This window comes from Oncorhynchus tshawytscha, linkage group LG05, assembly GCF_018296145.1.
Source record: "Oncorhynchus tshawytscha isolate Ot180627B linkage group LG05, Otsh_v2.0, whole genome shotgun sequence".
Lineage (NCBI taxonomy): Eukaryota > Metazoa > Chordata > Actinopteri > Salmoniformes > Salmonidae > Oncorhynchus > Oncorhynchus tshawytscha.
In genome coordinates this window covers 33,092,079-33,114,829 of record NC_056433.1, presented here as the reverse complement: position 1 = coordinate 33,114,829, position 22,751 = coordinate 33,092,079, and the positions used below count along the sequence as shown (strand labels likewise).

At 41.5% G+C, this 22,751-nt stretch overlaps 1 long non-coding RNA gene across 1 annotated transcript; it reads right to left on the bottom strand.

Annotated features, from left to right (window-relative positions):
- Positions 1 to 14,863: 14,863 nt before the first annotated feature.
- LOC112250521 lies at positions 14,864 to 19,245 on the bottom strand. The gene is made up of 2 exons (XR_002953533.2): positions 16,935 to 19,245; positions 14,864 to 16,714 (listed from the first exon to the last, which is right to left on the bottom strand). It is a non-coding gene; the product is annotated as an uncharacterized LOC112250521 (long non-coding RNA).
- Positions 19,246 to 22,751: the final 3,506 nt, after the last annotated feature.

The window sequence follows — 22,751 nt, the reverse complement described above, 5'->3', positions numbered from 1 at the left end:
GCTTTTAAGCTGCTTTAGTGATTGAGGAAGTCAAGAGGCCAGGCAGGTCTGTGTGAAAGGAAGTGCTGTGCATGCTGGAAGACAGAGGACTTTTTTTGATGTTACTATAAAAACAAATGACTGTAGGTGGAACAAGCTACTCTGAGAAGCGAAACAGTTGTAAGTTATTTGTGGTTAAAACGCAGATTGTGTCCGGCTTTTGTTTGTGCTACTGCAATATCCATACTTACAACAGACAGAGAAGGTTGTAGCCTTCATCCGAAATTAGCCTACAAAATATATATTTTGGGGGAACGTTCGTTAAAATCGCTGCAGTAGCCGTTCAGAAATATGAGGCAGAGACGAAGGCTACATCATCACGTTGATCAAATTGGTTGCTGGGAAGAGTTCGGGGTAAAGTAACACGTGCAGAATGGTTGATTCGGTTGTGTAGCTCTGGGGAAGAGGCATCCAGAGGGGTGGGATGAGGGCGGAACAGTGCAGTTTGTTTTGGTCACGCCAGCCTATGTTAAATGATTACAAACATATTAGATCCTTTAAATCTAGAAGAGTGGGCTTTACCAGAAGAATAGACTATGCTATACAGGGAAGAGCTACGGTACAGTAGTTATGGAGTGGCAGTCACATAGAGGCTGTTGCCGATATACACAGACTTGAAATCACTGGCCACTTTAAGAAACGGAAGACTAGTCACTTTAATCATGTCTACATATCTTGCATTTACCCATCTCACATGTATATGCTCTGACATTGCTCGTCCATATATTTCTATATTCTTAATTCCATTCCTTCCCTAGATTTGTGTGTATTGGGTATATGTTCGATATCACTTATATTATATTATATATTACTTATATTATATATTACTGCAATGTTGGAGCTAGAAACACAAGGATTTCGCTACACCCGCAATAACATCTGCTAAACACGTGTATGTGACCAATAACATTTTATTTGATTACAAGTATTTCCCTTTATACCTCCAGCTCCATAGATGCATTTCTAATGAAAGCTGATTCTGTATACCCTTACTCACTATAACAATAGCTTTAACATTGGCATCGCAGCATGACAATTAACCTCATCTCATGAGTGTTTTGATGACGGCTCAGCCTCTTAATTAGCTTTTGAATGGCCTGCCTACTATAGCTTTCAACTCAAGGAAATCCATTTGCCGTTAGCTTAGCATCGTGTTGTTACAGTTTATGTTATTTCTTTGGTACTATTTTCACAAGTACAGCATGTGGTAAAACTTCACAACTCTTTGTACAAAACTCAAAACAGATCATCAAAAAATGGCAGTTTTTCAAAACACTGAATCACACAGTAACTTTTTCACCAAACCTAATCAGTGTTTCATCTAGAAATACCTTTCGTATAAAGTCATTTCCTTTCACAATGCACTGCTCACAATACTTTTCATATGATTTGACCATAACTTAATCCAACTGTGCTAACTGGTTAATCACTTAAAGATTTTTAACTGGTTTGTCTACTATATGTGGATTTTGAGAACTACAGAAATAAAAATGTGTGTTTGTAAAGTATAAACATGTAAATGACATGTATGATGCATGATAACCATACATAATGACTACTCGTTATTGCTAATTGATTTCACATGGTGGTAACCACAATTGGCCATCAAATAGATGTAAAAGAGGTTGTGTGAACACATTTATTTCAACATGGAGCAGAATAGACAGCAAGGGAGAGGAAGAAATCAAAGAGCACGTGGACTAGGGGCCTGTCAGAGAGGTGGGCATGGGCCCCATCAAAGAGGTCAGAGAGGTAGGCATGGGCCCCATCAAAGAGGTCAAAGAGGTGGGCATGGGCCCCATCAAAGAGGTCAAAGAGGTGGGCATGGGCCCCATCAAAGAGGTCAAAGAGGTGGGCATGGGCCCCATCAAAGAGGTCAGAGAGGTAGGCATGGGCCCCATCAAAGAGGTCAAAGAGGTGGGCATGGGCCCCATCAAAGAGGTCAAAGAGGTGGGCATGGGCCCCGTCAGAGGTGAACATCAGAGAGAGGGAGGCAGACAGCAGGGAACTATTGTGTCTAATGAAGTCCGGGCCATCGTCGTTGACCATACGGTAAAGAGAGACCATGGTCGAGGCTGCCGGATTAGTTCACCCCAATCTGAAATTATCAACTGTCAATTCAATCATGAGAACATTTTGCCAGGATTTGCAGGATATTCCCTATGCTTTACTGTTACATTTACAGCAAATGACATATTGTAATGCATGTAAATTCATGTTACAGAATTCTTACAGTACTTTCTATTGACAGTATCCTCTGTTCTATGCTCAGAATTGACAGAAGACCCAATGGTGGTGCCTGTGGCCTTGTGCTGATCGACCAGAAAGAGTGGGAAGTGGTAGAAATGGTGAGGGCCAGGAGTGACATATCCTACCGATCCTCGACTTCGGCGATGTCATCTACAAAATTGCTTCCAACACTCTACTCAGCAAACTGGATGCAGTTTATCACAGTGCCATCCCGTTTTGTCACTAAAGCACCTTATACCACCCACCACTGCGACTTGTATGCTCTAGTCGGCTGGCCCTCGCTACATATTCGTCGCCAGACCCACTGGCTCCAGGTCATCTACAAGTCCATGCTAGGTAAAGCTCCGCCTTATCTCAGTTCACTGGTCACGATGGCAACACCCATCCGTAGCACGCGCTCCAGTAGGTGTATCTCACTGATCATCCCTAAAGCCAACACCTCATTTGGCCGCCTTTCGTTCCAGTTCTCTGCTGCCTGTGACTGGAACGAATTGCAAAAATCGCTGAAGTTGGAGACTTTTATCTCCCTCACCAACTTCAAACATCTGCTATCTGAGCAGCTAACTGATCGCTGCAGCTGTACATAGTCTATCGGTAAATAGCCCACCCAGTTTTACCTACCTCATCCCCATACTGTTTTTATTTATTTACTTTTCTGCTCTTTTGCACACCAATATTTCTACCTGTACATGACCATCTGATCATTTATCACTCCAGTGTTATTCTGCAAAATTGTAATTATTCGCCTACCTCCTCATGCCTTTTGCACACAATGTGTATAGACTCCCCTTTTTTTTCTACTGTGTTATTGACTTGTTAATTGTTTACTCCATGTGTAACTCTGTGTTGTCTGTTCACACTGCTATGCTTTATCTTGGCCAGGTCGCAGTTGCAAATGAGAACTTGTTCTCAACTAGCCTACCTGGTTAAATAAAGGTGAAGTAAAAAATAAATAAATATGGCTGTCCTAAATAAAGCGGGCCATTGAGGCGAACGATGACACCTTTGCCAACGTGGCATCCATCAGCATACTAACAATCGCCCGCCTTTTGAAGAGGCACCAGGTACTGTATCTATGAAACACATTTACCTGGTGCCTTTTGAGAGAAACAACGACTGGGTGAAACAACTGTGGGACAAGTATGTTCAGGTACAGCCCTGGTATTACTGTTACTTCACAATACCATATTGGAACTATACTTTAAAAATAACTAACCAAAATATATTTTTGGAGGGTGATGGTGCTTGATGAAGATGTGAACCATCACAAGTATATCTTTATTGGTGAAGCGGGCTTCAACTTGGTCAAAACTCGGCGCCATGGGCGGAACCTCATCGGCCAACGGACGACCATCCAAGTGCCTGGACAACATGGGTGAAACATCTCCATCTGTGCAGCTATTGCTGAAGATGGTGGGGTTGGACGTAGGTCATTACTTGGATCCTACAACACTGCACACCTCATTGTGTTTCTCAATTAAATTGAGCAGGCCTGTCAAGGTGAAGGGGACTCCAATGTCATTGTTGGGGCAATGTCACGTTTCACCATGCAGTTGGTTCAGGCATAGTTTGGGGCCCATCCCAGATTCGTGACCCTATATCTGTCCCAATTCTCTCCTTTCTTCAACCCTATTGAGGAATTATTTTGAGGTTGAAGGTGCACGATCGCCATTCCCATGAGCGTGCCACCCTTCTGGCCATGGATGAGGGATGTGACAATATCAATGAAGAGCAATGTCAAGCTCGGATTCGCCACGCCAAAATATTTTTCCAGCAGTACATGAACAATGAGGATATTCACTGTGATGTGGATGAGAATGTATGGCCAAATGCTCAAGACAGGCTTGATGCAAATTAATCCGTGATAAACAGTAGGTTTTATTTTCATTCATTACATTTTTTAAATGTAATTTCTTACATGTGAATATAGACAGTACACCTACTTTATGTTGCAATTCTATCGGAAAAGAAACCTATATATATTTGCATGAATGATTGTAGAGAATGTCTTCATTGAGCACACCATTGATTACACATTGGAGAGATATTATGGAAATCATAGATTTTCTGTCAATTTTGTTGGATAATGTAAGTGTATTGCCTGATGTGAAAACTGTGTAATCAACTGCAATTTACAGTACTGTTGCATATTACTTTCAGTACTTCTAAGGGCGATTTGAAACACGTATCTTGCATTGTTTGCTATTGGATTAACTGGTAGTTCAAACGACTACATTGAAAAAGATATCATTATGTTGTGTTTTGGTGATTAAACCAATGTTCTCATTACATTTCACAATCAACTTATATTTTGAATCAATGGTTGTGTGGTGAGAGTTTATAATCCAAATGAATACACAGTGACAGGTTTTGAATAGAAGACTGGCTGCGTTACAAGCGTGACCAGTTTGGAGTTTTGTATTAAGAGTTGTGAAAATGTACCACATAATTGTGAATATAGTACCAAAGCGATTATAAAAAAACTGTCAATCAGCTGCAAGCTCACCTCTGATTCTGCTAGCAGATGGAAATGGGTGTTTTGGAATGAAACGAGTCGTTATAGACTAAGAACGTTGTGGACGAGCCGTTTGTTTTGCCAACACACAGCCCTGTCAATGAGGTTCACTGACTGTCGCTGATGGGGATAGGACAGCAGAATTAAATGGTTGGCAGTGTACGTGTGGTCTCACTGGGTGCAGTAGTGCAAAGTAAAAAATACTTTAAAGTACTACTTAAGTAGTTTAAAAAAAAATCTGTACTTTACTATTTCTATTTTTGACAACTTTTACTTTTACTTCATTACATAAAAATAAAAAAAGTACTTTTTACTTCTTATATTTTCCCTGACACTTAAAAGTACTAGTTACATTTAGAATGCATAGCAGGACAGGACAAGGGTTCAATTCACACACTTATCAGAACTTCCCTGGTCGTCCCTACTGCCTCTGATCTGGCGGACTCACTAAACACAAATGCTTTGTTTGTAAATGATGTATGAGTGCCGTCTGGTTTGCTTAATACAAAGAATTTGCTTTTTCTTTTACTTTTCATGCAAAAGTATATTTAAAACCCAATACTTTTAGACTAGCTCATGTAGTATTTTACTGGGCGCCTTTCACGTTTACTAGTCATTTTCTAGTAAGGTATCTTTACTTTTACTCAAGTACTTTTTCCACCACTGTGTGTGTGTGTGTGTGTGTGTGTGTGTGTGTGTGTGTGTGTGTGTGTGTGTGTGTGTGTGTGTGTGTGTGTGTGTGTGTGTGTGTGTGTGTGTGTGTGTGTGTGTGTGTGTGTGTGTGTGTGTGTGCGCGCGCGTGTGCGGTAGGAGGATGAGAGAAAGACAGAGAGACGACTGGTTCCTGGCATTTGGGGCACTGATCTCTACATTCCGGGCTTTCTCAGACACACACACACACACACACACACGACACAGAGATGGATAGAACACGTCACCGTTTCCATCCTGTGCACACCGGGCAGTCTGCTGTGAGGAGGCCTGCACTGCAGAGAGCAGAGAAATAGTTTCCCTCGTCGCCCTATTATTTCACACCCACGAAAATGACTGAGTGATTTATACGATGCGGCTCCACTTGAAATACGAATTTTGTGACATATTGCAAATTTGGCAGGGGAAAAGGATTCAAAAAGAAACTCAAAGATGGTGAGAGTGCCAACAGAGAAGAAGCTCTTTGTAGGATTTATATTAGTGTGTGTGTGTGTGTGTGTGTGCATAGCGTGCGTGCACATGTGTGTGTGTGAGTGCGTGCATGCGTGCGTGCGTGTGTGCGTGTGTGTGTGTGTGTTTGTGCGTGGGTGGGGTTTATTTCATCAACAGACACTTGCCATCTTTTACCCATGATCCCGCTGTGAGGGGGAGCAGGTTTGTATTCACCTGGAAACACAGTTCATTTTGCTCATTGTTTGTCTCTTGCTGCTTTATTTACCCAAACTTGTCCAATTTAGTGGAGTGTAAATGCTGTGTGATGCTGTATAACGTTACGTCTTACTAGAATGTAACGGTTTGATGCTTTACTGAATCAAAGTGGTTTCCAGTACAACACGTGTCAGCCAAGAATTATTCAACCTCATGTACACCATGGATAAAGTATGTTGGCCCTGCGTACAGTGGCCCTAAAGGGAAAGATTTTGTCAATGGTTTCATTCAGGGTCACTCATCATTGCTTGATCCATATTGTATCTTCGGGATTTCATCGATGCCCTGAAGGCCTGAAGGCCATGCCTGGAAATGACTTCTCGTTATAAAATGGTTAGTTCCGGGCCACACATTTTGAGAGTGGTGAGGAGTCTGGGAGGATCCAAGAAAAATGAAATGTTCTTAAAAGTTTGGAATGTTCTGCAGCTGCATCAATAATAGTCTTTCAACAACTCGCATACAATTAATATCCCTTATTTCTTATAGTACTGATATATATTTCCTCTTCATTGTTTGTCATTGTATTTGGGCCAGTGAATATTCTTCCTTTGTGTTCTGTTCCGAAGCTGGTGGATAATTAGGCTTCATTAGTCTGAGTGTGCCAACAACTTTTATTGTTCTTATTTTTCAGACCATTAAACTGAACATTTTGAAATGAGACATGAGAAGATAAACTGGAATGCATCATCAGTTACCAAGTACATCATCTGCAAGGTTATTCAGAATAGCCCCTCAATGTCAACGACTCAGAAACTCAGAAACGAGAGAAACCTAACTTGAGATCCCCCACTACGTGTCTCCCCCTAATTCACTATTTATGATATTATATTCATTATGATTTCAGAGAGGTTCTGTACCAGAACTGAGCTGAGGATTGAAGTCACCTAAAGTCACCCAAAGGCAGCAGCAGATACAGTATACGATTTAATTAGAAAACCTGAAAGCTATTTCACCCAAATCTTTCTGACTAATAGTTCTCACTTCCCACGCTTGTTTTAGTTGAGAATAATATTCTGTCCCTGGCCTTTTGTGGCGCTAATGCTAGTGTAATGATCTGACATATGCACCCAAACCTTGTGACAGAAACTAAAGCAGCTGTTTTGATGTTGTATGACTAGGAAAGCTGGTGCTAGAAACGTGAGAATGAAACAGGGAAGAAGACGTGATGAAAGCAGATAAGGAGCACTAAAGGTTCACACCATATAACCAACTCAGCAGGCCTTGTGATTAGAGTGTCCTCCCTGAGATGAGCATTTTAGGGGTTCGAGCCCCGGTTGAGTCGTACCAAAGACTAAAATGAGACTAAAAAGACTAGCAACAGAAAAAAAAGGTTGCTGCCTTTCTGGCTCGGACAAGACTGCCATGCCGGACTATATCACGTCATTTTCTATGGAGCTTGTGTACTTTGAGGTAACGGTAAATACCGTATTCACTCAAACATGTATGCACACACACTGATACACAACAAAATATTTGTGATAAAATTCACGACATTATGTTCTAAAGCTAAGGATCAAAGGTGTTGAGTCCCACAGAGGGGGACATTCTAACACTGAATTCTGGTTCTTAACAGCCCTCCATCTCCCACTGGCTCATAGAGTTTACACTGAATGCATTTCACAAGCACAGCTGCTTGGAAAATAGGCCATGTAATAGTATTTAATATTCACTCTCTCCCACTCTAGAGCCAATACAAGTATTCTTTGTGTGGCTGCATGTGGCAGAATATCACAATTGCTGAGAGTCACATTGCCAGACCCACCTTGATGAGTCTTCTGGCTCGAGCTGTTTTTACTTTTTTTTTTAAACTCTGGAATGTATTAAAACGCTCTTTCATTTACATTTGATACCTAATTTTGGCAGCTGTGCGTAAAAAAAAAAGCTTTAAAATCTCAATCTTAAGTCTCGAAATGGGCAACGGATCACAGTTTTCCCAGTTAAGCTCATTTCATGAATCAGTCGGACTCTCGGGCTCTCCTCCACAGCTCTGCGAATTCACAATTCGGAACTTTGAGCCTTTTTAATACCAATCCAAGGATAAGAATGGTGGATAGTGAGTCCTGGCTTGATGAGTTCCGTTCTCTCTCTCAACAAAATAATACATATGTGGTTGTCCTCTACATCATATGTGCATGTGTGACAATCACCATACCCAGATCCATTTTTTCACATATATATATATATATATATCTATATATATATATATATCTATATATATATATATACATATATATATATATATATATATCGCATTGGCATATGGGCTCTTCACCATAACTAATGTATCTTCTTGCACCATGCAAGAACCCTTGATAGACGTGGTAATCTACTGAGAATGCACCGTGTTGATTAGAGCTACTCAATGAGAGTGAATGAGTATGTCCAGTCACTGATGGGATGTGAATGCTACAAAAGGAGAAAAGCATCTTGCCGTGATTCACCCTCGATCTGACTCAAGGGCTCTTTATTAGCAATCAAATAAAAATGGAATGTGTCAATGGAAGATTAAGGGGAGGGAGGGAGGGAGAGAGAGAGAAAGAGAGAGAGAGAGAGAGAGAGAGGGAGAGGGAGAGCTGTGCTTTGTCAAGATTTGTCTCCATGCATTTCAATGCTTAGCCTACCCTGCATCATTACAGTTGCATATTCATGAGATCAACATTGCAGAGGATACTTTTTGTTTTTCCCTTCCTCCAATATACATTTTAAAACTTCCTCCTTCAATTGCATTTTGTGTTATTTGTGTTATTTGTTATTTGTGTTATTTGTGTTATTAACACCCCCACTGTCTCTGTGTAAATGGATGTCCCTTTCCCTGCCAGGACAGCAATGCTTTGAACCAATTGGCCGGTAAGGAGAATGTTTTTTTTTTCTGGTTCACTAAAGGTCAATGAACTAAGTAGACCAGACCCAGTTGCTTTTGCATTGATGTCTATGGGAGACACACCCAGTTAAGTAGGCCAGAACTGACCTTTTAATTCTGAGTGAACTATCTCGATTCCTCCACCAACTTCGGTTTCACTCTCACAGCTAAACATCATATACCTCAAAGGGGGAGGAGGGATGGATGAAATGGAGGGAAGAGAAAAAAAAGAAGGGAGGAAGATCTCTGAGAAAAAGAGATCCACTTTAGAGAATGAGAACCACTATGGATGCCGTCCTACACTGAGTGGACAAAACATGAGAAATATCTGCTCTTTCCATGACATAGACTGAGCAGGTGAATCCAGGTGAAAGCTATGATCCCTTATTGATGTCACTTGTTAAATCCACTTCAATCAGTGTAGATGAAGGGGAAGAGACCGGATGAAAGTAACTTTTTTAGCCCAGAGACATTTGAGACATGGACTGTGTATGTGTGCCATTCAGAGGGGGAATGGGCAAGACAAAATATTGAATTGCCTTTGAACGGGATGTTGTAGTAGGTGCCAGGCGCAGCGGTTTCACTGTGTCAATAACTGCAATGCTACTGGGTTTTTCACACTCAACAGTTTCCCGCGTGTATCAAGAATGGTCCAACACCCAAAGGACATCCATCCAACTTGACACAACTATGGGAAGCTTTGCAGTCAACATGGGCAAGCAATCCCTACGGAATGCTTTCGACACCTTGTAGAGTCCATGCCTTAACGAATTGAGGCTGTTCTAAGCGCAAAAGCGGGTGCAACTCAATATTAGGAAGGTGTTCCTAATGTTTTGTCCACTTAGCGCAAGTAGTGAGAGCTAGCACTCTGCTCTCCTCCCACCATAGACAGCTCACATAGACCCATTTCACAACACCTCAGTGTGGTGTGCACTAGCCTTTAAGTATTTCCTCCATCTTGTGCTAAGGGTTTATAAAGAATAAGACAATACATAATGCATCCTAATTGATTACAGTAGGATTAGGGCCCTGCATGATTTGGTATGATATAGACTAAGAGTCTAGGACTAGACTGTTTCAAAATATTGGACTTCAGACTCCATTTCAGAACAGAACAGACAGTCTTATCTGAACAATTTAACGTGGCATTGTGGAACGATAGCATCAATACTGAGGGAGTTGCCGGATTTCAACATTTGCTGGAGCTGTAGTGACACCTACTGAACATGAGATGTATTGTCATAGGGGAGAAGACGCCTAAATCTTTCTGCTCCCATTCTGATCGTATAACCAGCAAATGTGGAAAAAGTGCTTGAAAATAAATGGCTTGTTAACGGCTGTCATCCACGCTAGATCAAACATTGTTAGGGTGACAAAAAAAAGTAGGGTGGATGTGTTATCAAGCATAAACACTTACAGCACTCACTCTGCTAAGTAGATACCTAAATTATGTTATGGTTCACTTAGCAGAAATATACTTAAATAGTATCTGCATTCACCAAACATTACGCAATACTTGGGTGGTGAAATCTCAGTAAACGACCCCGTTGCATATTTTAAGGAAGAGCACAGATCTGCATTGAAATTGGAGCAACATTAGACCCAATCATGTGTCCACAAGTGACATCAATTTCCCCATATTTTGTAGTTATAGACGGAAAATCCACTCCAACTTTCTGGAGATGACAGAATAAATTTAGGAGAAATTCTATACTAATAGTATTTAAATCTGTCTCCATATCATGTGTACTTAAATGCAAGAAGCTTTGTTCGTCTCTGACGGATCTAGCCAGGTAGCGAGCCTAGGCGTTGCCAGTTTCAGATACTGAAATTAACGGTTATGCAATCAACAATAGACTAGAAACAAAAAGCTGATCTTTGCAGTCAATGTTCTAGCATTAAATTAATTTAGTCAAATTAGAGCAGAGGTGCCAATGTAACAGAGTAAGAAATATGTCCTGTTTAATTTGTTCGCCAAAGTTCGCCAAAATTAGTTTCATAAGCATTGAATACATGTTCTTGAGTACATGTTTGAATATTTTTTATAGTTTCAATTATTCCTATTGATAGGTTTCTTTCATGGGTACTTGCCGGACATCCTGTCGTTGATTGACGGTATATTGCACCCTAAGTTTTGCGTACCATTTTCCCTCAAACTGTTTCATGCTAATAGAATTAATGGTAGGTAAGTAATGCTTCTCCACTTCAAGGCACTTCCTTTGTATATAATTATGTCCAAATTGTTACAGAATATGTATGAACTAATGTACAATGTAATGACATGTAGTTTGTCAAAATGTGTTGTTGTTTTTTTTTGGGGGTTCACCTTCATTTAACCATGTAGGCCAGTAAAGAACAAGTTCTCATTTACAACTGTGACCTGGCCAAGATAAAGCAAAGCAGTGCGACAAAAAACAACAACACAGAGTTACACATGGAATAAACAAACATACAGTCAATGTGAAGCAGTGGATGGCGTATTGCTGTAGAATGCTTTAGTAGCCATGCTGATTAAGTGTGCCTTGAATTCTAACTAAATCACTGTCAGTATAGCCAACAAAGCACCCCCACACCATCACAACTCCTCCTCCTTGCTTCACGGTGGGAACCACACATGCAGAGACAATCCGTTCACCTACTCTGCGCCTCACAAAGGCATGGCGGTTAGAACACAATTTTTAAAATTAAAAGTAAAAGTAGTCAAAAATACAAATAGTAAAGAAAAGTACAGATACCCCCAAAAACAACTTAAGTAGTACTTTAAAGTATTTTACTTAGTACTTGGACTCGTCAGACCAAAGGACAGATTTCCACCCGTCTAATGTCCATTGCTCGTGTTTCTTGGCCCAAGCAAGTCTCTTCCTCTTATTGGTGTCTGTTAGTAATGGTTTCGTTGCAGCAATTTGACCATGAAGACCTGATTCATGCAGTCTCCTCTGAAAAATGTATGTTGAGATGTGTCTGTTACTTGAACTCTGTGAAGCATTTATTTGGGCTACAATTTCTGAGGCTGGTAACTCTAATGAACTTATCCTCTGCAGCAGAGGTAGCTCTGGGTCTTCCTTTCCTGTGGCTGTCCTCATGAGTGTCAGTTTCATCAGAGCGATTGATGGTTTTTACGACTGCACTTGAAGAAACGTTCAAAATTCTTGACATTTTCCAGATTGACTGACCTTCATGTCTTCAAGTAATGATGGACTGTTGTTTCTCTTTACATATATGAGCTACTCTTGCCATAATATGAGCTTGGTCTTTAACCAAATAGGGCTATCTTCTGTATACCACCCCTACCTTGTCACAACACAACTGATTAGCTCAAAGGAAAGAAATTCCACAAATTAACTTGTAACAAGGCACACCTGTTTATTGAAATGCATTCCAGGTGGCTACCTCATGAAGCTGGTTGAGAGAATGCCAAGAGTATGCAAAGTTGTCTTCAGGGCAAAGGGTGGCTACTTTGAAGAATCTCAAATATAAAATATATCAGTCAGCTCCAAAATGTAGGTGTTTCAGGTTGGTAATGTTCTCTAGTTGCGCTGTGATTGGCTAAGTGTTCTGTCACTGATGGGGACACTAGGTCACCTCAAAATCTATGGGGAGAGCTCGAAAGTTCAAGCCCCTTGGGTGCTGCCATAGAGTTGCATTAGAAGTGCCTATCCAACAAGTCTCAAGGTCATTGGCCACAGATAAAATTTCATCAAATCACGTTATTACTGTAGCTTTGATTGGACTGATCCTGTCAACATCATACTTTCAAAATCGTAGCTAGCAAGCCAGCAGTCATCATCATGAATCAAATTGATAATCTACTGGCAAATCATTTTTAATCCTTTTCATATATGAAGAGAAATTATAGATAAAACGTATCGGTGCTCATCGGCCATTGGACATAACATTACACAACAAGTTGGAAATCGCAAATTCAACAATGTGGTTTGGAAGGAATCAGTGGATAACTGCAATCATTTTAAAGCAATCACTAGCCTGCTATTCAGTTGTTGGTGTGTGGTCCAAGCCTGTGTTTAAGGGTCTCTTTTCCAAATGAAAAAGGAAACACATTCAACATCGGCCATGATGTCAAACCAGCATGATTTCTGCCGCGTTCAAAACAACTGGACCTCGGGAACTCGATAATCTCAGATTTCAGTGAGTTCAAGACAACTAGGAACTCAGAGAAAAACGGGCCCCCCGACTGGGAAAATACGTTTTGAATAGCAATCCAACTCGGAATTCCAAGTAGGGAACTCTTTCTAGGGCGCCGACCAGAAGATCACTGAGGTCATGATTCGACCTTGTTTTTTTTCTCCAGAGTTCCCAGTTGTCTTGAAAGCACCATAAATCCATAGAATGACAGACGTTTTGATGACAAAAGTTACACAGGAAGGACTGCCGCGCCACGTTCAAGTGAGCACAGCAAGGTGAGTCCAAAAATGTCTTGTATGCTTCTGGATAAATGATGTAATAAGACATGGTGATATGTATACTGCAGGTAAGAAAGTAACAATTAGTGTATGTTGTGTAGTAAACTGTTAGTAGCCCATGTGCCTCACCCTAATCATTTTAATTGGGTAAGAACGTGGGCACCGTTTGTCACCGTTATAGTGTAATTAATTTATTGTTTAGGGTTGTGTAGTGTAGTGGCTTTGCCGGGATGCATACAATTTTTTTCTTTTTTACCCACCAAGATTTACATTATAAAATTGGCACTGATGTTAAGTGTATTTTGGTTGTTTTAACCGTTTTTTCATGCTAAATCGTTTGTTATGCTAGCTCTCGTCCTGTTCGCCATCTCACGTTACACTGTTCGCTTGTTTTCAACGTGTGCGCCCTGTCCAAACCTAGAAGGTTCAACATTTTTGTTGAATTTGTATCATTTTATGTTGTAGCAGTGTGCGAGAAGCCATCAGTCAACTACCACTGCGGTGTATGTTATTGTCTGTCCCAGGTATGTGCATGAATGTGTTGTCAATCGGGTATTTATTCCATGTGATTGCTATTGTACATTTTGTATTTGATAATTTTGTGTGGAGCGCATATGCTAAATTAAAATACTATACGTTCAGAACAAGAATAATATAACAGACTGTTTCATGCTGATGTAATTAATGGCGTGTTGGAAAAGTCACGTCAACTAACACTGCGGTGTAAGTTTTTGTCTGTCCCAGAAATAAATAAATAAAGATTGTATGAGCTCCAGTACTATCGTGTCCATGCCTCAGAAAGGATTTAGAACCGGAAGGTTACACACAGTTGGAAACCAAAGTATAAGATTGTGTAATTAACTGTACCATTAAACCATAACACCAATCAAATAATATTTCTCTGAAGTACGAGGACAACAGTAATCAGATTTATTACAGGAATGCAATAAGATACAATTATCAAAAGAGTACATACCATAAGTCGTCAATATAAAAAGGTAAAATTTTGTCTAAGTCTAGAACATGGCATACACCGTAACCGTGGGCGAAGTCAAAGTGTTGCCAGGAAATGTGTAATTACAAATGACTCAAATTGAATGGAGACAAACATCATTTTATCCTACCCAGGGCGGAACCCAATTTCAATAACCCCCAACGTTTATTAGCTTCACTTTGCCAGCCAAAACAAAGAAATCAAAGAGAATAAAAACATCACACACATCCTCTAATCTAATCATCACAACTCAATCTAAATAATATGAGCGCACAACCGGGCCGCTGCTGCTTTGATGAAACCAGTTTAGTCGAGCAACTCTGGAAATAAATATCTGCTCCACATACAGTACAGTGAGACATATGAAAATGTTCAGCTCTTTATTCGCTAATGAGATTACAAACCTCACAATTCAATTCATACAGTTACATTTCATATGTCAACTCAAGTTTGATCAGTCTTCACACCTCTGATGGCGCCAGGAACTATTCTGCGCAACGTGAGAGATGTCGTTCCGGAGGGAAGATGCAAGTGTGGGAGTGCCTCGCCCCTAAAATGTGAAAACATACGCCCTCCATCCGGACAACGGCATACATCGTGATTGAATCTCACGATGTGTTTTGGCGCCAGCATATCGTCAATGATGCCTCCGTCACAGGTCATCATTGGTTGCTCTATCATTCTCTACCCACTACAATTTGGGCAATTATATCATGTAGGCCTATATCCGTTATGTCTTCATGGTTTTTGATAGCCCTAAGCCCGAGTATGTTCAATCGCATTTATAGTTTTGGTAGTACATTATCATTTGGTCCTATGTCCATAACTGAGGGAAGTAGGGATGCTGAGGGTGCCACAGCACCCCTTGAAAAATCTTAAATAGAACTATATTCCTATGAGTGGCTGATGATAGAATGTAGTGGTCCTGTGTCGTGTGTACTGTATATGTTGCCCCCTACTGGATATATACAGGTATGATATGTATTATGGCACCAAATTCTCTACAATGATTAAAAAACAAAATAAACTGTTGATTTCCTTGTCACTGAGTGTCCTGCATCCTTTATTAATGCATTACATATGAACTAAGTAGGCCTGTAGTTAATATTGCATCAGTTATTTTAGACTGAGGTAGGAAGTATCTGAAGTATTTAGTGTGTGTGTGTGTGTGTGTGAGAGAAAACAGATCACTCACATCACAGGACAAAACAGAACAAATGTCTGATAAAACCATAGTTCCTCACAACGACAGCTCATTTTGGAAGTGGGCTGCTCATTTGATGGCTAGTTTCTTAAATACCAGCCCCTCGTGCTTGGACAGCCTGGGTGGAGGTGCAAGCTGGTGGCACTGATATTTGGCGGTCTCTGCCACGTGCACAGGCTTGTGGGCCTGGCAAAAACTAGCCAAAGCTGTTGGCGGCTGGGTACTCCTCTGTTTCAGCTGTCGTAGGCAGAAGAAGGAGATTATTTCTGTGCCCCCTGTACCCTTCAGTGACTTGCATACAGGCACCTTTGAAATGTTTGTATGCTTTTTTTAAATGTACATTCGATTGGTGGATTCAAATAAAGTATTTAATGTGTGCGTTACAGTTTAGCAGACCCACTTATTGAGAGCGACTTACAAGAGAAATTACGGTTAAATGCCTTGCTCAAGGGCACATTGGCTTATTTGTCACCTAGTCTGCTCTGGGATTCAAACCAGCAACCTTTTGGTTACTGGCCCAACACGCGTAACCGCTAGGCTACCTGCCTCCGTATGTGTGTGTGTCATCTAGAATCAACACTCATGGACAGCACTACTCTGTTTAGTAATGGTCTGGTTGTGTAGATGGTGATATAGTTATGGCTATGACTATGTTATGATTAAACTTAGTGTGGCACTCCACGCTTGTCCTCAACCTGCATTAATCCCTGTTAAGTGGTAATCACTAATTACTAGACTAACATTTAAAAAAAGTTATTTTCTAATCTGATTTAACACATGACCCCCACAAGAAGTCAGAAAGGCCATCAATTCATGCAATGATATTTAATCAATTAGCCAATAAGTTGGTTGGTTTATTTTCTCTTTGAGAAGCGCTTGAAGGGCCTGGACAGGCCTTTTGGAGATCGCCGAAAACATCTTGACAAGGGTATGCTTGCTTTCTCCTGTTGAGACGTGGAGGGAAGATCCTCTGGAAGTGCAGATGTGGCAGCATGTGGAACTATGCTGGGCACTACAAAAGACCGATTTGACATGTACTTTCATTTAGGAATGATGTTGTAATGTACAATGGCATCTATTCTCAGTTACAACGTACATTACATCGATACATGAGAACCAGCAACTTGAGTTTTACATAAGACATTACTAGACTAGATCATTTTTGTTATTTTCCAATAGCTTTTCTTTGTACACCAATATCGACTAGAAAATGTCCTGCTGTATGTTCTTACCAAGGCTACTCTCAGCAGTAGTCTGGTCTTCGGACTCTGAGAGGTGTGAATCCTTATTGTTCCTCTTCTTTGAGGATTAAGTGTTGGAAGAGAAAAAACAACATAACAATAATAACCAAATCTAACACACCAGAAAGATTCCTAAATTAATGGATGGTTTTAGATTTGGGACACTCGCAATTGAGTTATTTACTCACAATTTTGACAAGCCGTTGTAGGAAGGAGAACTTCACTTTGCTAGCCTTCGCATCCTCAGCCAGAGGAAGCACTTTAGATCTGGTGGCTTCAAACAATATTCTTGAGGCGGGCCTTATTACATTAAGGACTTGACAAGAATCCTATCAAAGGTATGGTCGTGTGTCGACACAGCCAGTTGGAGGATTTTCTCTGAGCTAAACTCCTCCAACAGATGTTTGTACTCTTTATGAATCCTCAGGCTCTCTGGATAAGCTTGGGTCTCAGAGGAGCCTGACATTGCACAGAAGACAGCCATTACCATCGGGATCAGGTCTTGTGATGTGCGTGCGACATCAACTGGGGTTTTGGATTTTGTACAGAAGCCTCACCCCTAGCGTGTTGACGAGGCCGGTAAAAGGCATCATCAATGGCTGAGTTGTCAGAGGATTGGGATGGCGGCGAGGCATATTTGACCACATCTGGGACCATCGACATCTGATCACTGACGATTTTCTGAGCTACACCAGTGTGTTATCTTCTTTCTCTCCATCCATGTTGGCTTCAAAGCCTCGGACTACTTTCGAGGGCTCACTTATTGCCACACCGACACAGGAGAGAGATGGCCGAGGGGGAGGACTTGCCACTCATTAAACTGCCTAGGTCAGTGACAGTGGACAAAGATACTTGGAGGGATTCTGGTCCCTCGGTTGAAGATGACACTCTGCTTTGGGCATCAGAAAGTCCATGACCTAGCTTACCATAACTTTGTTAAACAGACTGACTGTGCCACTCACTGAATACTGATGAAGAAGAGGATTTCCTGCTTCTATCTTCGGACGTGCTAGCCGACACACTGACTCCCTGAGCCAAACTCATTGATGCTAAAGAAAGCACAAGACTAGGATGGAGGAGACGCTTCACTGACTCCTCTGCAAACAGCTGAACAAGCTCATAAGCTGTTGGATTCCCAACCTTCTTGTCCTTTCTCTTCAGCTTAGTAAGAACTGTATCGGATGCAATCGTTCCAGCCGCCACTGTCACCGATGACGTTGACTTGGTGAGTAAGATCATGGGAGAGAGCACCAATCCTACTCTGATATATGACCTCCTCCAGTCTAGCTAGCCAAGCTGTCAGATCACAGTAACCTGCCCTTCTCCCTCTGGATATTCCTCCTTTATCATGGTATATGTTATAGCAGACATGGATTTCCTGGCATCACACACCAATGTTTCTGGCTTAGTGGATCCGCTCATGTCGATGACTGGACATCTCACAATGGGTGGAGCAGTCCTCTCTGGTTATTCAGAAGGGATGGGAGTGCCAGGGAGAGCAAATTCACTCTTTTCCATAATTTGGCTGATGACCTTGGAAAAGAGAAATGGATTTCAGGTCCTCACCACATCCACTGCTTACCTTCTCAATGTCCTCCAGCATAATTCCAACCACATTCCCTATTTGTGAAAGCTCTCCTGCAGTCACCGTTTGGTCAACATTTTTCTTTTGGAAATCAGAATATGGCTGAGGATTGCTTTGCCTTGAGCCATTGTTGCTTTGGCTTGTTTTTCTAGTTTGAAATAGTTCTTTGCTTTGACATGCAACGTGCCATTTGGGGATCTCTCTGGGTGCTTGTTGGCTTATCTAATTCAGCTTCCTTCACAAGATCTTTGACATCAACAACAAAGTCGTCAATTCTTTTCGACCCCTCCAAATCCACATCTGTCTGTATGAGCCCAATGGCCACGGAAATCAAGGATCCTGTCAGATGGGCCAGACGTATTCATTAAGCTGGGAGTGCCACTAAATGAATGGGAAGTCTGAACCAAAACAGAGGTAACGCTACAAAACCTTCTCGCTACCATCTCGGCCACAGCCTTTGAAACTTTTGTGTTGAACTTGGCACTTGACAGAGTGTCAAGATTTTCCACCAATGCCTTGCAATAAACTGTATGTTCAGGTTCTCTGGAACAGGAGTCTTCAGCATCCAGGTGCTCCAACGCAAGGTCACTGCCAGATGCCAACATTTTAACTTTCACAGCCACTTCTTAAAGCAGCTTAGACGATTCCCAGATCTTATTTTTTTTTCCATTTATCCAACATGTCTTCAAAAACAGTAATCACCTTGTCTGTCGCAGGTGGAATGCAGGACTCAACATCTATTTCGTCCTCTGGATTGGTGTGATCATTGAAACACTTCTGGACCATGTTGACCATCTGTTCGGTTGCCGGAGTACCAGAGGCAACAGGGGAGGACTGCCCAGAAAGGGTTCTGCTGATAGAGTTGAGCTGTTCAATCACCTCCTTGAAAAGACCAGCAGTCAGCTCAGGTGGGCAAGAGGACATAATCTCATGGTCAGACAGTTGCTCCTGGACACTGCTGATGATACTGTCCTCTGACATCCCTATGTGGACTTTCACTGAGCTCTGGGAACATCAAAACAAACAAGCAATGCATGATCAAATCATGCATGGGTAATCATGCGTGGTGCGTGGGTAAAATCACTGAGGAAGCCAAGCCAAGCCAGCAAAAAGCCATTTTACAACCTGTTGTGATAATTGCGTTGTTTGCTCTGTAATCAATTTGTTCATGAGCCACTGTGATGTACAATAAGGCCGTGACACCAAAAAGACAACAGTCACACAGTGGTGGAATAAATTCAACTACACATATGTTTGTTTCATCACAAAACCAGAGACCAACATCTGTCCGGTGAAATCCACAAAGCAAACGTTGCCTACAAAACAATTATCACCTGCAGCATGGTCAAACAAGTTCTATTGTTTTTCAATAGTTTACTAAACAACTACTGATTTAGAACCACAGCGTTACCGCAAGTCAGCACAAAGACAACAGGAGCACAGCTATTCCAGCACCTTGAGGAAGTAGAAGAAAATGTAAGAGAAATCTACGTTCTCTCTCAATACCATGTTCTGATAGTGATATAATTGTTTTATAGGTCTCTTTGAATAAAACTGTCCACGCAGCCTTTCATCCGGACTACAATATTTGACTACAGTTTCATTGACAACAGATTACAATTGGCCTGCACATCACAAGACAGATGTAGAGAACCAATGCTGTGGCTTATATCTCTACCTGCATCATTGTCAGTGCTCTGCTCCCCTGGCTTCCTGACACTACTATTCCTCTTCCACTCTCTGCAAGTCAAAACACAGAAATGGTCCTATTCAGACCCCTTTAACTTTTTCCACATTTTGTTACGTTACAGCCTTATTCTAAAATGGATTCAATTGTTGCTTTTTTTCTTTCTCATCAATCTACACACAACACCCCATAATGACAAAGCAAAAACAGTCTTTTAAAAAAAAGTTTGCAAATGTATTCAAAATGTAAAAATCACATTTATTCAGACCCTTTAATCAGTACTTTGTTGAAGCACCTTTGGCAGCCTCGAGTCTTCTTCTGTATGACGGTAAAAGCTTTGCACACCTGTATTTAGGGGTTTTCTCCCATTTATCTCTGCAGATCCTCTCAAGCACCATCAGGTTGGATAGGGGGCGTCATTGCACAGCTATTTTCAGGTCTCTCCAGAGATGTTCGATCAGGTTCAAGTCCGTTCTCTGGCTGGGCCACTCAAAGACATTCAGAGACGTCCCCCGAAGCCACTCCTACATTGCCTTGGCTGTGTTCATTGGCCTGTTGGAAAGTGAACCTTCGCTCCAGTCTGAAATCCTGAGCGCTCTGGAGCAGGTTTTCATCAAGGATCTCTGTACTTTTCTCCGTTCATCTTTCCCTCAATCCTGACTAGTCTCCCAGTCCCTGCCGCTGAAAAACATCCCCACAGCATGATGCTGCCACCACCATGCTTCACCATAGTAATGGTGCCAGGTTTCCCCCAGATGTGACGCTTGGTGTTCAGGCCAAAGAGTTCAATCTTGGTTTCATCAGACCAGAGAATCTTGTTTCTCATGGTCTGAGAGTCCTGTAGGTGCCTTTTGTCAAACTCCAAGCGGGCTGTTATGTGCTTTTTACTGAGGAGTGGCTTCCATCTGACCACTCTACCATAAAGGCCTGATTGGTGGAGTGTTGCAGAGATGGTTGTCCTTCTGGAAGGTTCTTCCATCTCCACAGAGGTACTCTGGAGTTCTGTGAGAGTGACCATCAGGTTCTTGGTCACGTCCCTGACCAAGGTCCTTCTCCCCTCAGTTTGGCTGGGCAGCCAGCTCTAGGAAGAGTCTTGGTGGTTCTGGTGGTAATGAAGGCCACTGTGTTCTTCGGGACCTACAATGATGCAGACATTTTTTGGTACCCTTCCCCAGATCTGTGTCTTGACACAATCCTGTCTGAGCTCTTCGGACAAGTCCTTCAACCTCATGGCTTGGTTTTTGCTCTGACATGCACTGTCAACTATGGGACCTTATATAGACAGGTGTATGCCTTTCCAAATCATGTCCAATCAATTTAATTTACCATAGGTGGACTCCAATGAAGTTGTAGATACATCTCAAGGATGATCAATGGAAACAGGATGTACCCGAGCTCAATTTCGAGTCTCATAGCAAAGGGTCTGAATACTTATGTAAATAAGGTATCTGTTTTATATTTTTAACATATTTTCAAAAAGATCTAAAAACCGGTTTTCACTTTGATTATGGGATATTGTGTGTAAATTGAGTGCAAAAATTAATGTAATCCATTTCAGAATGAGGCTGTAACGTAACAAATTCGGGAAAAGTTAAGGGGCCTGAATATTTTCTGAATGCACTGTAGCCTATGCCATCCTATTGTGGATTTGTTTTGGTAGAACATGTACGATCCACTTTTCGCTAATCACTGTCTTACGCTTTGAATTCGTCATCACGATATACTACGAACCCAAAAGCTAAGACAACCTCAGGAGGCTGAAGAAATTTGGCTTGTCACCAAAAGCACAAACTTCTACAGATGCACAATCGAGAGCATCCTGGCAGGCTGTATCACCGCCTGGTACGGCAACTGCTCCGCCCACAACCGTAAGGCTCTCCAGAGGGTAGTGAGGTCTGCACAACGCATCACCGGGGGCAAACTACCTGCCCTCCAGGACACCTACACCACCCGATGCTACAGGAAGGCCATAAAGATCATCAAGGACATCAACCACCCGAGCCACTGCCTGTTCACCCCGCTATCATCCAGAAGGTGAGGTCAGTTCAGGTGCATCAAAGCTGGGACCGAGAGACTGAAAAACAGCTTCTATCTCAAGGCCATCAGACTGTTAAACAGCCACCACTAACATTGAGTGGCTGCTGCCAACACACTGACTCAACTCCAGCCACTTTAATAATGATGGGAAATGTAAAATATATCACTAGCCACTTTAAACAATGCTACCTAATATAATGTTTACATACCCTACATTATTCATCTCATATGTATACGTATATACTGTACTCTATATCATCTACTGCATCTTTATGTAATACATGTATCACTAGCCACTTTAACTATGCCACTTTGTTTACATACTCACCTCATATGTATATACTGTACTCGATACCATCTACTGTATCTTGCCTATGCCGCTCTGTACCATCACTCATTCATATATCTTTATGTACATATTCTTTATCCCCTTATACACACAAATGTAAGACAGTAGTTTTGGAATTGTTAGTTAGATTACTTGTTGGTTATTACTGCA